The following is an 18,658-nucleotide window of genomic DNA, read 5'->3' as shown; positions in this document are numbered from 1 at the left end:
GTACAGCTAGATATATGAATGAAATGGCAAAACTATTACATGATTTATATTAAAACAAATATATTCATTTTTAAACATGTAACCCAACATGCAAATTATTTGTAATCTTTTGAAGTATGCAATTTTGTTGAATTTATAGAAACTTTAAAATGTGCCCATAAATCTCTCCAGGATTTTAGAGTTGATATAAAAATGTATGTTGAATCATTGTGCAGTATCACTGTGCACCTTAAGTTCTTAATGCAGTTAGAAAATTTTCTTTTCATTCTCTAGTGCAAATTGGTGAAAATTCCATTGTAGAATTCAATAATTTGGCCAAATTTCTTTTATAAGTTTTTGGGAAGACTGAGGACTGCAAACCAGATGATTTGGAGGTGAGGACCTTGATGACTCACCTTTTGTTCATGAATTGTAAGAAATGCAATTCAAACCTCCTTCCCTTTTTTCTTTCTTTTCCAGATAAAATCTACGATTTCCTATAGGGAAAATATAAATCTGGGTGGTAGAAAGAATGTACATTTAACCAAGAAGATATAGATTGAGTGAGAAAATTAGTATATCTGTCTGTGCATTTTCTGTAATGTTTCCCCCGTCAGTATTCTCCAGACACAACTCCCATCAATTCCAACCAGTATGCTGCCTGAGAATGCAACATATCTAAATATTAAATTGAGGAAAGTAGGACTACATTATTGATAGTGTTTATATAGAATTTCCATCATGATAGCCAATGCTGTAACATTTGAAAATTTAATTAAAGACAGAAGAGATTGAAGAAAAAGCTTTTGATATACTTATGTATAAAGTAAACTCCCCCCTCCCTCAATGATGCAGGAATATTTAACTTTCAAGGAAGTTGTATAGAACTTCAATTGGAACTTCCAATCAGTTGAAGATGTGGGAAACAACTTCTGCACTTACCTTAGTGAAACATTTGCTTAGAGTTTTCCTTTCCTCTTATTTTCAATGGTTTCACACCTGAGTGGAAAATGTGATGTGTTTTGAAATCAAAGCAGGCTTGATCTCAGGAGATCAGAAAATTTCTGGAACAGTGTGATGCTGAGAATAATGCACCTAGGCAATGTTCTTCTTTTCCAGGAACAGATATGAATTTATCAGTATAAAATTCCTGCTTGAAAAGTAAATAAATCCTTTGCCCCACTTTTTAAATCCAATGTTTAAAAAAAATCACCAAATATCAAAGATGGAAAAACAATTCCCAAATATGTTTTGAAGCTTAGATTTGATTAAAATATTTCACTCCTGTATTCACTAAGAATAATGCTTACATTTCTAATTTTGCATGTGTGTGTCTGGGAGCACAGAAAGAGGAAAGAGGAGAATGAATAAAAATCTGACTCATTTTCTTCATTAACTTACCCCTTAATCTTTGCTGCTACAAATTTATAAAAAGTATCTAGACTGAAATCTATCTGTTTGGTATAGATTCTTACTTGTAAACTGCTGCATTAATTTTTGTTCCTAAGAACTTGAAGATACTTATTTTGTACACTTATTTTGTACAATGAGTTTGGTATGTGTGATATCTAATTGCTTCCTTTGGGGCAAATGATGTCAAACCTAATCATGCAAATCTATTGAGGAGATACAAAATGTGTTTTAAGAATCACATCTGAATTCATTTTCTTTTATTCTCATGCTTCCAAATATGTAGAATGGGGCAGATAAAAGCTAATAATTTGCTTATAGTTCAGAGATTTTTGACATCCTGACAGAAGTCAAAATATGTACACTGTTGTGGGGATGATCTGATCAAGCACCAGTGATAGGCCATGCCTTGCTAATTCCTTTTTTATCATGTATGTATAATGTTTTCTTGGAAGTTATAGGCCCATGATGGTGAACTTATGGCGTGTGTACCAGTGGTGGGTTTCAAAAATTTTTGGAACCTACTCTGTGGGAGTGGCCAAGACGATGTCACTGAATTCTTTGCCCCAATGGATGAACTACAATAATATTAAAATAAGTACAAAAACAATAAAAGAGCTACTTACAGCAGGAAGATGACTATTCTTGCCAGTCTTCAGTACCACTGACTCCAATGAATGGGCTGCACAAAAAAGAGATACAGAAATGAACTCTTTCATTGCCATTATTGGGATGAAACCAGCACACAAAACAATAAAGACAGCTACTTACAGAGAGAAGATTACTGCTTTGCTGATCTTCTGCATTACCATCTCACCACCTTGCTCCAATAACCTGCACAAAGGAGAGACACAGAAAACAAGACTTTAATTGCATGCACTGCATTAGGATGAAACATGCACAAAAAATAATAGAAAAGGAAAATTACTGTCCTTTTTTGCATCTTCTGCACCACCACCTCACCATCTTGCTCCAATAACCTGCACAAAAGAGAGACACAGAAAGCAACACTTTACTATCTCAAGGATAAACCCAGCACAGAGCACACCCAGCAATAAAGACAGCTACTTACAGAGGAAGGATCACTGGTTTGCCGGTCTTCTGCACACCACTTAGGTCAGTCCAAGTAGCTATTCAGAAGTTAGTGGTTAGAAGCAATGGTAAAGCAAGATATGGAATTAAAACCAGAAATATTTTGTTGGCTATTTGAAAGGGAGTACAATATATATTTAATTTTACACATGTTAGCAGCTGCTGGAATTGTGTTTGCACAACAGTGGAAAACCAGAGATATGAAAATGAATAAATATTACAATGTGCAGGAATAAATAAATTGACAATTAAAATCAAGAAGACTTTGAATACTTTTTCACATGGGATTTGTTTCCTAACGGAAACTAACAGAAACAGAAATTAGAAATCCAAAAGTATGAAAGAAAACACCAATAATGTAAGGAAAGGTTCCTAAAATGTATAAGGAAATATTACTAGATCATTATTAATGTGTAGATAATTGCGGGACATTAAACACCCAAACCCACACAAACTATGACAGTGCCAGGAAAACACCAAAAAATAAGAATCCCCCCCCCCCCAAAAAAAGACTGCAAATGAAACCAGTTTTTCCCTAACCCTAAGGACAGGAAAGACGAAGCCATTGGAATAAAAACCATCAAGGCATTGTGGGAAATTTTGAAGGACAGTGCCAGGAAGCTCACAGAACCAGCAACTACCTCACAATTACCTAAACAACGAGGGTGAAACACACGAAATCTGGCAAAGCTGCCTTGCACCAACTTGGCCTGCCCATAGAAAAGCAGCCACTTTGAGACACATAAACCATGCACCAACCTGCACATTTAAAAGAAACATATTGCATCACAAAGAAAACTTGCAAAAAGGAATAACATTTCTTGTAGTAAATATATTTTATAAACAATTAAAAAATAAACGTTCCCTAAAAATAATTTTTTAAAAAGATATTTTATAAATAAAAAAATCCTTAAAAACCATTGTTAAGATTCCACCAGCAATAATTTATACTGTAACTATTTTAAGGTGTTGTACCAGCAATAGTATACTGTAACCATTTTTCCACCAGCAATAATTTATACTGTAATTATTTTAAGGTATTGTTCCAGCCATAATATACTGTAACAATTATTCCACCAGCAATAATTTATACTGTAACCATTTCAAACTATTCCACAAACAATAATTAAAAATGAAACCATGAAAAATATTCCATACACAATAAATTACAACAAAACTAAAAAAATAAAAAAAATCTATGCACAATACATTTTAAAGTATTGAGTATAGAATTTTTAAAAATGGTTTATTTTAATTAAAATAAAAAAATAAAAAAACTATTTTAAAAATTCTATGCACAATAAATAAAATATTATTTTAAAATACATTAAAAAAATAAAAGAAAAAAACCCAGATCACTTACCAGCAGGCAGAATCAGCAGCACTGCAATACAATGGATCTGATTCTGATGCAATGGATGGAAGCAACAGGAAGCAGGCAGGCAAAGAGGCAGCAGGCCAGGTAAGACACTGGATTGGAGCCAGGCAAGGCTGGAGGGGGTGGGGCGGGGGGGCTTTTGGCCATGTGGCTTCAGGCCTTCCCTTGCAAAAACTAGGCCACCACTGCCGCTGCTACCGCCAGCCTAGGGAAAGCCATGGGCTGGCATACACCACATGGCTGAAAGCCCCCCCTTGAAAGTGGGTAGGCCTAGCTTTCGTGAGGGAAGGGCTTCAGGCTGCCCTGAAAACTAGGCTGCCACCCACCCGCCTTCGGCCCCGTGGCATATGCCAGCCCATGGCTTTCACTAGGGAAGTCCTGAGGACCTTCCCTCGTGAAAGCTAGGCCTCCGCCACCACCCACCTGCTTTCAGCCACACGCATATGCCAGCTCGCAGCTTTTGTGAGCTGGCATAAGCTAGCCTTCCCCCTGAGTCCCACCCCCCCTCACACTTAGTTGCTTACCTGAGGAAAGCAATAAGCTCCTGGAAGGCGAAATGAAGAGAGGACCGATCAGCTCGGGAATGAGAGAGAGGAATTTTGGCCATTGGCGCCTCATGTTTAAACAGGTCGCCTCCAGCCTGCTAACTGATTGCCTGGGAGCAAGCAAACTGCAATGGGATGGCAAGGCGATATCGAGCGACAGGGCCAGTGCCCGCGTTCCCAGAAGTTACTTACTTTCGGGTGCACTGACCAACTGGTTCGTGAGGACCGGTAGAAACCCACCACTGATGTGTAGCACAGGTGGAACAGGGAGCCCTCTCTGCAGACACAGAAGCCACTGCCTAGTTCAGCTCCACCACACATGGTTGCATGCCTCCTGCCAGCCAGCTGATTTTTTGGTTTTGCCACACATGCGGGAGATATGCATGCATATGCAGGAGGAGCAGGGTGCCAAGAGACGTTTGGTCCCAAGAGGCTTCAGGGAAAGCCATCAGAGCCTGGGGAAGGTGAAAAATGGTATGTTCCTCTTGTATGTTCTGGAAGTCCAGAAACGGGCCTCTTCCTGACTTCTGGAAGCCTTGAAGTGCAGGGGAGGCCATTTTCGTCCCTTTGGAGGATTGAGGAAAGCCTCCAGAGCCTGGGGAGGGTAAAAATGCCCCCTCTTGCTGTGGTACAAAAGTCCAAGTAGGCCACATGGGGGGAGTCATGCATGAATGGAGGGGTCACACATATGCGCAGGGGAGGATAATTGTAATTGTGAGCACACACATGCATGCACAATAGTGCACGTGTACGATTTCAGCCCAAAAGGAGAAAAAGGTTAGCAATCACTGTTCTAGGCAAAGTATTGGTGGGGTGTCCCTCATTATTATCAAGAACCATAGGAATAGATTAAGATGAAATTGCTCCCTTGAGTATAGATTAATTGATTGATTGTAAATGTTTGAAATAAGAATTCAACAGATAAGATAGATGAGATTTGAATGGCCTATATTACTTTTTATATTCTTCTTACAGAGTACTTTCTTTACATATTTAAGACTAAGCATAATTCTTCTGGAAATCCTAAAATAAAATCCTATAAAAATCTTTCTTTAGCTGATTCATTTGTTAATTAATTTATATTTTATCATTAAGTCTATAGTCAATCTCTTGAATGGATGATATTATTTTTTATGTTGTACTGTATCCTGACTTTTACCTTCATAAAGATATAAATTATGGACTTAGAAATCAGTCTTTATTCCATCAATATCTAATTATTCTACACTATGGTATTTTAAAAGTGGTAGTTATTTCTGGACCAAATAGGCCAAATAACAAATGGTTGAGTTGACTGACATTCCAAGATACAGTCAAAGGTAAATCAAAATGTTTTAAAGATAAACTTTAGAGCTAAGCAATTTAAAGAGGTCCACTTTATCCAAAGGATAATTTGTCACCTTCTTTAAATTGGAAATAACTCAGCTCATAATATAAGCTTTTCATAAGCAAATGGTTTGCAGTAAAGGTTGATCATTAGTAGAACTGATCTATCATGTGTAGTTCACCCAGTTCAGAATGCATGGTGTTCCGCACAGATGAAATATTAAACTTTTGGGAGGATACAATAATTTTCTCCTTGTGTCCCCCCACCCAATTTATGAAAGAACCTCATCCTTTAGATCTGAAATTTACCCTGTTAAGGCTACTAAAATAAAATTTTATTTCAGGCCTTCCAAAGTTTGCATCCAACCCACCCAATTTTCTATGCACATGAGTACCATTTTATTATTATATGTATTGCAAAGCAGATTTCATGTTATTTATTTATTTATTTGTATTTATCCCATCTTTATTATTTTTATGAATAACCGAAGATGGCAAACATACCTAATACTTCCTCTTCCTAGTTAGTCTATACTAATTAAAATATAACTGCATAATATAATAATACTTCCTTTTTCAATTTTCAGCATTAAATACAAGTTTTATTTTCAGATTTGGAATGACAAATAGATCATGAAGGGAAATCACAGATGGGAAGCTTGTATTTAATTTAGAGTTTTTAGCACTGAATATTCTATCTCATTCAGACAGACTGCAAGTATGTTAAATTTATTTGTAATGAAGCACTTTTCCTCATCTAAATATTGTGCAGATCTGTATATTGCAGGAGTCTCAAACTTGCATCATCATTCATGTAACTTATCATGACACACACACCCGTCACTAAACAAGGCATTGGTGTGGCCAGCATGTGACACTTCCAGCCCATGGGCCATGTGTTTGACAGCCCTGGTATATTGCATGCCTTCTCATTCAATTTGCAGAAAAAAAGTAAGCAATTATCTGTGCAAAAGATTTGGAGGGATGTCTGCCAGTGCTGTTCTATCACTAAATTGTATAACTTCATATTAGGGGAGGGCATTCTGAAATATTGCTTTCCCAAGATTTGTTGAAGTGGTTGATAATATTTAATCAACAAAAGATATATTACCTATAGGTAGTGTGTTTGTCCTAATATAGAGCTTATGTACTCTGTCTGCCAGTCATTTGTAAGAAAACTTCCAGTGTCTGTGGAAGAAAAAGGGAGTATTTCAAATAAAATTACAAACAAGTCAGAGAACTGCCTGCTTGCAAAGGTCCTTAATTCTCTGTTTAATTTTGTCCTAAATTCTTTCCTGGCCCAGTCTACCAAGAACTGTATTGTATTCCTTCCATGAAGAAGTGTAACAATCTAGGAAGATGAGCTGAGCCAGAGTTACCTTTCCAAATATATGCATAAATCATCAGAAAATCAGCAGATTCTGACAGAGGCACAGACAAGCCACTGAGAAATTTTCAACAATAAAATTATTTATTTATTTATTTATTTGTTTGTTTGTTTGTTTGTTTGTTTATTTATTTATCAAACTTAGAAACCACCCAACTTCCTCACAGAGGGAGACAGACAGTTTCTGGCAATAAATCAGAAACTGTGGTAGTAGACAAGGACCAAAAGGTACCAAGATTCAATTATATCTATTCACCTGCACCAGACAAGAAGATTTGGGTAAAATTTCAAATATGTTTCATTTATTTTTCTGCTCAATACAACAAATTGATCAACATGTTTAACAACAAAATAGTTTAGGTTTTATATAATTAGGATTTGTAGCCCATTAGCTTTTTGATAGCTGCCTTCACTTCCCTGTTTTTTAAGCTGTAGATAAGGGGGTTTATCATGGGTGTTGAAATGCCATATTGAATGGAGAAGAGTTGATCCACAATAATTGAAGAGGCTGAGCTAGGTCTCATATACCTAAAACTTCCAGTGCTGTAATCCAAAGTCACAATAATAAGATGAGCACTACAGGTAGAGAAAGTTTTTCTTTTTGCTTCTGCAGAGTTCAGTTTCAGAATAGTTTAGATGATATGGATGTATGAAAGTACAATAATAATTAATGAACTACCCGCAAAGGCACTTCCTGTAATAAAGAATGCCAGTTTATTGAGAAAAGTTTCTGAGCAGGAAAGTGCAAGAAGATTTGGAAACTCGCAACTGAAATGCCTGATAATATTTGGTCCACAGAAACTTAACCTCAAAATAGGTAAAACATTTACTGTGGAACATAAAAAACTTACTGCCCATGCACCACACACCAGCAACCTACAAAATGCTTTGTTCATAATTTGCACATAATAGAGGGGCTTGCAAATGGCAGCATATCGATCATAAGCCATTGCTGCAAGAATGTAATGTTCAGTGGTCCCTATTAGAAAGACAAAGAACGTTTGACTAAAGCAAGCAGAAAATGAAATGGTCTGGCCTGCATAGAACATGACTAGCAATTTTGGGACAGTAACAGAAGAAAAACAAATATCAACCAAAGCCAGTTGTGCTAGAAAAAAATACATGGGGCTTTGAAGATGAGTTGTAACCACCACAATCATCATATTTCCCACCAAAGTTATGACATACATAAGGAAAAATACCAGGAAGAGGAAAAAAATTTCATACAGGTTGTATGAAAATCCCAAAAGGATAAAGGAAGTCACTGTGGTGCTCTGATTTTCCATTTCCAGACTGTGTAGGAACTTGAAAAGAGAGAAAAAGAAAGATCAAATAAACACATTTATATTTTATAAGGATATCAAATTTGGCTGATGACCTTTTAAAAGAAAAATAAAGTGATGTAAAAAAAATGGAACCACCTATAAGTTAAAGATAATGCTAACAAATTTGAAAGAATGTCATCTGATTAAGAACCAGTATGGTTTATTGATTAAGCCACTAGGCTAGAAATCAGGAATTTGAGTCCTACCTTAGGCATTGGGTTATTTTAAGCCAGTCTCTCTCAGCCAACAAAAGTAGGTTTGCGTGACAAGCAGTTTGGTCAATTCTTGCCGCCTCAAATGGATCATTTCTATGTTGATCTGAACTTGCAGGAAACTCTAGGAAGAAAAAAAATCTAAAAATAATTTTTAAAAAGTACATTGTTCCAATTTTTCAATTTTAAATCTATTATAGGATAAATAAATAAAATTACATCTAATTGTAAATTCATAAAAATAATATAGAGAAAATAAGAGGGAGGAGGGTCTTGAATGTTTGAAGATGAACAAGAAGACTAAACTTCATTAGCTAGTCAATATTATGCCATAGATTTAGTATACCAATCACAGTAAACATGTCTTAATTTTCTCAACCAGTTCCCAGATCTTCTAGAAAGAGTTCCCACTTTCCAAATAACACATTGACTAAAATTTAGAAAAGTTGTGCATTAAACAGATAATGCAGTTTAAATTTCAACACATTTCAAAGACTCAATTTTCCCAGCACAATTTTACATATTTACATCACACTGGGAGGAATTTTTTTCAGAGGAGAGAAGAAAAATCTGTACTGTTTTCATGTGATTGTATTGTTTCCTTGCTTCTCATTTTACAGAAAACAATGTAGAATAAATTCCAACTGATGCTTTCTATAGATTTGCAGTTTTGAGTTGTTGTAAAATGTTATTTTATTGCTTCCTTTGGGATATGATGCTAAATCCAATCATACATACCTTCTCAGGAGACAGATACTGTCCATGTGCAGGACTTACATTTGAATTTTATCTTCTCCACTTTTCTGTTTCCTGTTGTCCAAGGTGTAGCATTTTAAAGTTGAAAATTTCCTAATAAGTCTCTTGAGTTTATTAATTACCCCATAAGAAGTAAGAACACCTGCACTGTTGAAATAATGATGGTTTGTTTGTTTAGACTACCTTGTAAAGTCTGACCTTGTCAATTTCTTCTTTATTGCTTTTCTCTGAGAATTTGAAGGAACTCTATCTCATTTGGGTCTTTTCTTCCTTTTCAATAACTTCATGAATAGATTGAAGGAAAATGAGTCCCATTATTTCCATTATTTATATCTATAACATGACCCAGGCTCTATCAAAGCAAACCACTGACTTTTATGATGTTTTGTTTAGGCATTTGGCTATGCATCTATTTTCACATTAAGATATGAATGCATACAAATTTCTTTGGAGATCCCTTTGTTACCCACTCAGTTAAAACACTACATCAATTTTCTTACTTTGGTAGTACCCCTGTTTCCATATTTTGCAGAACAGTGTCATGTCAACAGGGAAGACATATACTACACAAGATTCAGATTATTATTTGCTGTCAGCTTACAAAATCATCTTCCACCTTAGGTAAAGGTTAGTCAGGATTTAATCAAAACACTCCTTGGATATGCAATGCATCTGGAAAAGAAGACCATTCTCTAATGATAATATTTCAGCAAAAATCTTTCGCCTTGTACGAACAAGATTTATCTTCAACATTCAAGAAATATATGGTCTTGCCATCTTCCATGTTAGAGGGAAAATTTCATGTTTTAACTAGGTTCGAGGTTCATTTTATTTATATGCCGCCCTATTCCCAGCGGGACTCAGGGCAGCGCACAAACCCAAGGAGGGGGAGGGAAAAACACAAAAACTACAAAAAGTACAGGGCATTTAAAACAACCAACAGCCACATGATTCAAGAGGGGAAGGGAACTCATCGATCCCAGGCCTGCTGACACAGCCAGGTTTTAACGGCTTTTCGGAAGGCCTGGAGAGAGGTGAGGGTCCGAATCTCTGTGGGGAGCTCGTTCCAAAGGGCCGGAGCCACCACAGAGAAGGCCCTCCCCCAGGTAGTGGCCAGATGACATTGTCTAGTAGACAGAACCCAGAGGAGGCCTAATCTGTGTGATCTAATGGGTCTTTGGGAGGTAATTGGCAGCAGGCGGTCTCTCAAGTACCCAGGTCCAATACCATGAAGGGCTTTATAAGTGACAACTAGCACCTTGAAGTGTATCCAGAGACCAATCGGTAACCAGTGCAGCTCGCGGAGGATAGGTGTAATGTGGGTGTACCGAGTTGCACCCACAATCACTTGCGTGGCTGCATTCTGGATGAGCTGAAGTCTCTGAATGCTCTTCAAGGGCTGCCCCATGTAGAGCACATTGCAGTAGTCCAGTCTTGAGGTCACAAGGGCATGAGTGACTGTTGCAATGCCTCCCGATTCAGGTAGGGACGCAATTGGTGCACCAGGCAAACCTGGGCAAATGCCCCCCTGGTCACAGCCGACAAATGACAAACTATAAAACATATTAAAATCACCATCATAATTATTATTATAGTCACCATTATCACCTTCATCACTCCCATCCTCACACATGGACTGACATAATGAATAACCATTTTATTCTGAAAATATTTTATTTTTATTTAACATAGGAAATGTTAAATAAACATTTTTTTACCCTATTATTATTTTTTGACAATTATATTTGTTCTCCTGCTATTTCAAAATTTAAAACAATGGATTCAGCATAGAAGTTCAAATACTATATTGCATAGATAATATTCATCCACAGTGACTAAATAGAATAGAATTCTTTATTGGCCAAGTGTGATTGGACACACAAGAAATTTGTCTTTGGTACCTATACTCTCAGTGTACATAAAGAAAAATAAATTAGAATACATTCATCAAGAATCATAAGATACAATACTTAGTGATAGTCATAGGTTACTAATAAGCAATCAAATTATACTAGGAAACAAATAAAACAATATAAATTTTAAGATAGTAGCAACATGGTTATATTAATAAGTGGAAAGAGATGGCTACTAGGAAAGATACAGGTACTAGGAAGGAAGAGAAGAATAATAGTAATACAGTCTTAGTGGATAATTTGACATTGTTGTGGGGACTAATTGTTTACAGTGATGGCATTTGGGGAAAAACTAATCTTGTGTTTAGTTGTTCTGGTGTGCAATGTAAAGCAGGCAACATTGCATAACAAAAACACAATAAATGATGGAAAAATAAGAGACATTTCCTTGTTTTCATTTGAGGTTATCTTGAGATACTATACATCATGAGACTTTGTATAAATAGTTAAAAATAATGTAAAAAACCATAGAGCTCTTTAGCATTAATGGAAACTGGTAATTTGTTCAGGATAATTTTTTATGCAAGATAAGGCAGGAATAAATGAAAATTCAGAAACATTTTATGTTTAGTCCACAGAAAATTAAATTTATAATGGGTAATACATTGACCAAGATAATGCTAAATTAACAGGATATAGGGAACTGTATATGGCAGCATAATCATTTACAAGTCAACACTGCATGAATGTTGCCTTAATTTATGAAAGCATTAAAAATAGCTGGACAAAACAAGTAATCTATGTTTATCTCCAGAGGCTTAGGTGTAGAAGCAATAGAAGCAACCTATCTATATGAAACATGCATAGGATTATTACAGTAATGATCTGTGATTCAAGAATAATTAATTAATGTTTTTATAATATTAATAAGTCAGAAATCTTTGAAAACTTTTTTTTTAATATGGGAGAGAGAATGGGGTAAAAGAAAATCATAAGACAAATATGTTGGGTAGGAAATCTACCCAACATATTTGTCTTATTTCACTTTGCTAACAGACAACATTTTAGTTAAAGTTGTAACTGGAATTCTTTGTAGATTAATTTTAAGTATAACGTTTAGTGTTTCTTGCAAAGTCTCTCTCATTGCTCATTTAAATTATGGGGTGATTTTTTTTGCATTTCAAATAGCTAATTGCTTTCTTTGGAAAATGATGTAAAGCCTAATGAACTAACATTGAACTTAGCTTTTCAAATTAACTTTTCTTGTACTCATTAAAATCTGTATTGTCAAAGAGATAATTAGACATGAAATCACTTATTGAAGCTTATTATTATTAAGTATAGGTTCATTAAAATATTGTTTCCAACCAACAATCATTATTGTGTTAACCAAGAGTTCAGAATTCATTATACATTGTTCCCAGAAACAGATAATGGATGAAGGGGTAATTTTGAGGCAACTAATGTAAAGACATGTAATCAGTTTCTTATTAATAATCCCCTTGATGGCTAACTATTTTACTTATATGTGAAAGTTGATACATCTCTTTAAAAAAAGCATCCATAAGCAAGTGATTTTGAATGCAAAAAGTTTTCAGTTTGTATCACACATACTGTCATGTACAGTACCTAGTGATGAAAATTATTTCTAATAGCAATTCTGTATAGCTGATGTAAGTATGTACTACATTTGGACAATATTAGATTGGTGGCATCAATATTTTTCGTAATAAAATACCTTACTAGAGAGATTTTAACTAATGTTTTCAATATATGAACCATTATTTTTCTACTTGGTTCATAGAATATAACTTAATAACTTAAAAACAAACTACACACACAGAGACACAGACACAGAACACTCTCACATAAATTATATAAATTATGCTGCTAAAGAGAATGTTTACCCAGTTTGTGACAAATGGGGACTGATTTTCATAATTCAACGTATCCTGCAAATTGCATTTCAGATGAATTGAAAGATGTATGTGTATACAGTAATTCTAAATCCACTGGACTTCCTCCACTGAAAAGAAAATCCCATTTGCATGGGGTTCCTAGTCTAGCTTAATTACTTGCTACATTTAATCTATTAAAAGACATAGGGGAAAATAATTTCCTAATTGTATACAAAACTCCTATGTTTTCATTCATTAGTTTTCTGGAGCTGCAGACACTGTTGGTCGACACTCAACTCCCAAAGAGATATAAGAATACAATATTTATAGCACTGCTTTCATTTTAAGGGAATGAAAAGGAGTTCCATTAGTTCTACATATTCTCTGGAGCACCACCTTTAATTATTACTAAATATGAAGAAAGGATATTTATTGAAGAATTCTTTGTATCTTGATTTCTCCAGCTGTCTTCCATCAATATCCAGCATGGTGCTACTTCTTTAACAACTTTTTTTAAAAAATAAAAATAACTTGGAAATAAATATTCAGCTGAAATTTCACTTCTTTTAGAATTGAAGATAGGTAAGTTTTATATTAAAGTAATCTTTCTATGCAGGTTGAAATACAATATAATAGTATCTAGGACAAACAGGTTTACTGTAATGTATGATTGAACTATACTTTGGAGTAATGATTAAAGGCATTGGAACAGAAACCAGAAGACATGAGCTTTAGATATAAGACTTGTTGCCTTAGGTGCAAAACCAGCTTGAGGGTCAATCACCCTCTCTCTCTCTCTCTCTCTCTCTCTCTCTCTCTCTCTCTCTCTCTCTCTCTCTCTCTCTCTCTCTCTCTCTCTCTCTCTCCTCCCTCCCTCCCTCCCTCCCTCCCTCCCTCTCTCTCTCTCTCTCTCTCTCCCTCCCTCTCCCTCTCCCTCTCCCTCTCCCTCTCCCCCCCCTCTCTCTCTTAGGAAGAAAGAAATACCAAACTGTTTCTGAAATATGCTGAAAAGAAAATTGTATGGACTTATCAATGGAGCTCCAAGGCCATGCTTAAATTACATGATTGTAATTGATGGGGCAAATTAATTTTGTTTAGCAATAACAATAGCACTTAGACTTATATATTGCTTCACAGTATTTTACAGCACCCTCTAAGCAGTTTACATCTTGCTTCCAACACTTAAAGTATATAATGCATAAAAAAGTATTTTTTATTTTATTCTACAAATTATTGTAATATATAGACATTAAACGAGTGACTCAGGCATGACACAAAACAGTAAAACATAGGTACAAAACAATCACATTTGTTCTTTTTTCTCTACATTCTTTTTGGTATCTTCTTCATTTTTAGAGATGCTTGAAAAAAGAGAGATTCTTTAGAATGTATAACCAGAAGATAATTTCATCAAGCATCATAGTCACATCTGAATTTTAGAATTATATAGATTGTAGAACTGCATAATTGATCATTTGTAAAATGACAAAAGAATAGATGATAGAATTCAATACTCAATTTTAGTATCATTCCATTTATAGAACTGAGAAAACTATTTTGTCCTCATCTTGAAACACCTTAAGATCTTTAAAAATTGCTCTTCAAGATTAGAAGACTCATAAAATACAAAATTCTGTTCTCCATAGGAAAAAGGCAATTCAAAATTGTACTATGTAAGTGGGCATCTCATCACCAGTAACAATAAAAATGATTATAATGATAATCAATGTATTTTATCTTTCTTAAAAAAAACCTGTTTTATACTTTATTCCTCATTTCTGCTGCTCACTTGTTTTCCCTCTCCTCTATAACATTTAAGCAAACTTTTGAAAGTAAATTATTGTGTTTAAAGTATAAACATTCACACAGTGACCAAAATTTAATAACAAAGAGATTTTGGCATAGTTAAATTTAAATTCTTGTTGTTATATTGTCTTATCTTGTTTTAATAGCTTTCATTTTCTTCTGCTTTTTCTTCTATAGGTCAAAATTATGATGAATGGCAATAAAACCGTGGTAACTTATTTTATCATTTTGGGCTTCCCTAGTCTGAAGAACTTTCAGTTTCTCCTCTTCTTTGTTGGCTTGTTCATTTATGTATTGACTTTAAGTGGGCATCTCACCATTATCAGCATTGTATACATTGACCGACATCTCCATACCCCCATGTACTTTTTCCTCAGCAGCTTCTCTTTCTTAGAGATATGGTACACATCCAATATTATCCCCCAAATGCTAGAAGGTTTCCTAACAAAAAAGAAATCTATCACTTATACTAGCTGTGTTGCCCAACTCTACTTTTTCATTTCATTTGGCACTGCTGAATGTTTTATTTTGGTAATCATGGCATTTGATCGCTATTTAGCCATATGTAATCCTCTACGATATCAAAATATCATGAATAACAAAATTTGCCATCGAATGGTTGCATGTTCTTGGATCGGTGCATTCTTAATTAATATTCCTCCACTGATGGAAGTTTGTAAGCTTCCATTTTGTGGACCAAATGAGATCAACCATTTCTTCTGTGATGTATCACCTTTACTGAAACTATCTTGTGTAAATCCAGATGAAGCTGAATTGTGCAACTTCATTGTAGCTACTAGTGTCATTGTTAGTTCATTTTCTCTAATTTTGGTTTCTTACATCTTTATAATTGTCAGTGTTCTGAAAATCCCCTCCACTACAGGCCGGCAAAAGGCTTTTTCTACTTGTGGCTCCCATCTGGCTGTAGTTACTATTTTCTATGGCACACTGATGTTCATGTATGTCCGTCCAACCTCAAAAACTTCCCAAAGTTCAGTGAAAGTTCAGATAGTATCTGTGTTTTATATAGTGGTCACTCCCATGCTGAACCCTATTATTTACTGCCTGAGAAACAGAGAAATTAAAGATGCCTTAAAGAGAGCTTTAGATGGGAAGCATGGAGTTAAAATGAAACCAAGCTGCATTGGAAATGGAATAATATATTAATCCTCCCTCCCCAAAAATATATATTATAACATTTATAGCTGGTATTGTGTAATAGCAGTTTATAGATTTTGTTTTTTAACCATAAAACCCATTAAAACCATCATCTTCATCATCATCTTCATCATCATTATCTACAAAGAACAGGACTATGAATAAACATTTTATTTTGGAAATGTCTTGTTTTCATTTTCTTTAATAGCACATTGAAAACATGTTGTATCCTACTAGTTTCTTTATAGTTGTATTCCTTCTCATGCTTCTTCAGATTTAAGGATTAAAACGTGTAGGTTCAAATCCTATATTGGATGAACAATGTTCATCTACCATGACTGAAGAAGTTGACCAGGTATCTGACATTTAAAGCAAGGTGCCTGCAGCAAACATAATTGAAAAATCTGAAGAAAATATTTGCTTTGTAATATAGGGATGAGAAGGAGTAAAACAAGCTTATTTTTCCTAGGAAACATACTTGCAAAAAATTTTCACAATAGCAGATGACATTTCATTTAAAGACCTAACTGGAATTCTCTGTAGATTGGTTTTCAGTGTAATTTCTAATCTTTCTCTAAATGTTTACTTACAGCTTAGGTGATTTTCTGTATTTAAAGTAGCTAATTGCTTCTTTTGTAAAATTAAGTAAAGTCTAATAACCTAATGTTATCTTACCTAATGTAATCTTTTCAAGATTAACTTTTCTTGTACTCATTAGAATCTTTATTGTCAATGAGATTATCATACACTTGTAATCACTTATTGAAGCTTTTTATTATTTAGGATAATTTCATTAAAATATTGTTTCTTTCAACAACCTTCATGGAAACAAAAGAGTAACCGCAAGTCAAGAAATCTTCCAGAATCCTTCCTCCCAGAAATATTTAATGGACCTAAGGGGAATTATGAGTTAACCACTATAAAGATTTGTAATCACTTTCTTATTAATAAGTCCCTTGATTAATAATTATTTTGCCAGCTATGTGGAAGCCATTATATGGCACTCAGAAATATATATTATCCATAAACAAAAGAGCTTTAAGGGAGAAAATGTTATATACAAAATAGCTAATGGTGAGAAATACTTTCAACACCAATTATGGGTAGCTAAAATCAGTACAAAAATGGACAAAGTTAAACCAGTGGTACCAATATAAACTTTTAATAATGTTAGCTTTCTGGAGGTATTTCAAATGATGTAATAGTACAGTGATGCTAACCTTTTTTTCCTTTTTTCCTATGGATGTGGGCATGCACGCGCCAAATGTGTGCGCGTGCATGCCCACATCCATAATGTAATGCCCCGTGCCCTCACATGCATGCACTCCCCCCACATTCCCCCACCCTGCACATGAGATCCCTGCACTTCCCCACCCCTGTTCATGTGCCTGTGCTCCCCTCGCCCCCCCCAGTGCATGCTCATGTGTCCCCTATGGCCTGTTTCGGGCCTCCCTGAATCCGCATGGGACCAAAAATGGGTTACCAGGCCATGGACCATTTTTGATCCCAGGAGGCTAGGCCCAAAACAGGATGTTGGGGGAGTTCTGCCACCACTGCCCCCCATGCATGTGTGCACTTTCTTGCACAAACCTGAAAATCAGCTGGCTGGCAGGAGGTGTGCATGCTTACATGGTGGAGCTGACCTAGGGCAACAGCTCGTGCCTGCAGAGATGGCTCTGTGTGCCATAGGTTCGCATCCCATAGGTTCACCATCACGGTTATAGTATATGAACCAGAATATTGCTTCAATGAATATTGATTCATAGTATATTATTTAATAACTTAAAAACAAAAATCAAACTATATATATATGTGTGTGTGTGTGTGTGTGAGAGAGAGAAAGAGAGAGAGAGAGAGAGAGAGAGAGAGAGACAACCCCTGGTATGTCCAAATATGGGACCATCCAGACAGAAACCCAATATTTTATATATATATATATATATATATATATATATATATATATATATATATATATATATATATATGTGTGTGTGTGTGTGTGTGTGTGTGTGTGTGTGTGTGTGTGTGTGTGTGTGTGTGTGTGTGTGTGTGTGTGTGTGTGCGCGCGCGCGCGCGCACGCGCGCGCACACACACATATATACATTGTCCAAATTTAGTTGGTAAAGAGAACATTTGCCCTGTTCAGTTTGTGATAACAAGAGATTGATTTTAAATTTGAGACAATCAGGAGATTGCATTTCAGAAAAAAATATTTATGTGCATATATAACTGTATATATGTAATTGGACTTCCTGATTGAAAATCCTATTTGCATGGGGTTCTTCCTTGATGCATTTAATATAGGGGAAATAATTTCCTAAATTTCCTAAATTGTACAAAACTCTTCTATTTTCCTAAATTAGTTCTCTAGAGCAATAGAAAATCTTTAACTCCCACAGAGATTTAAGTGGAACTTGTAACATTTACTACATTGCTTTCATTTTAATGGAATGAAGAAGTTTATTACATACTGTTCCCTGGAGCATCAGTTTTAATTATCACTATTTATGAAGAAAGAATATTTATTTAGTG

General features: G+C 35.3%; 2 pseudogenes; one reads left to right on the top strand and one right to left on the bottom strand.

The window, feature by feature from the left end:
* Nucleotides 1-7,488: 7,488 nt before the first annotated feature.
* Nucleotides 7,489-8,403, bottom strand: LOC106549773 (olfactory receptor 5BS1-like; annotated as a pseudogene).
* Nucleotides 8,404-15,153: 6,750 nt separating this feature from the next.
* Nucleotides 15,154-16,290, top strand: LOC106549774 (olfactory receptor 6B2-like; annotated as a pseudogene).
* The last annotated feature ends 2,368 nt before the right edge of the window (nucleotides 16,291-18,658 follow it).

The sequence above is a fragment of the Thamnophis sirtalis genome, unplaced genomic scaffold (assembly GCF_051295495.1).
Source record: "Thamnophis sirtalis isolate CommonGarterSnake01/CBP01778 unplaced genomic scaffold, rThaSir2_p1.2 scaffold_4, whole genome shotgun sequence".
Taxonomy (NCBI): domain Eukaryota; kingdom Metazoa; phylum Chordata; class Lepidosauria; order Squamata; family Natricidae; genus Thamnophis; species Thamnophis sirtalis.
Note: the sequence above shows the minus strand (reverse complement) of the source record. Positions and strands in the feature narration are given on the sequence as shown.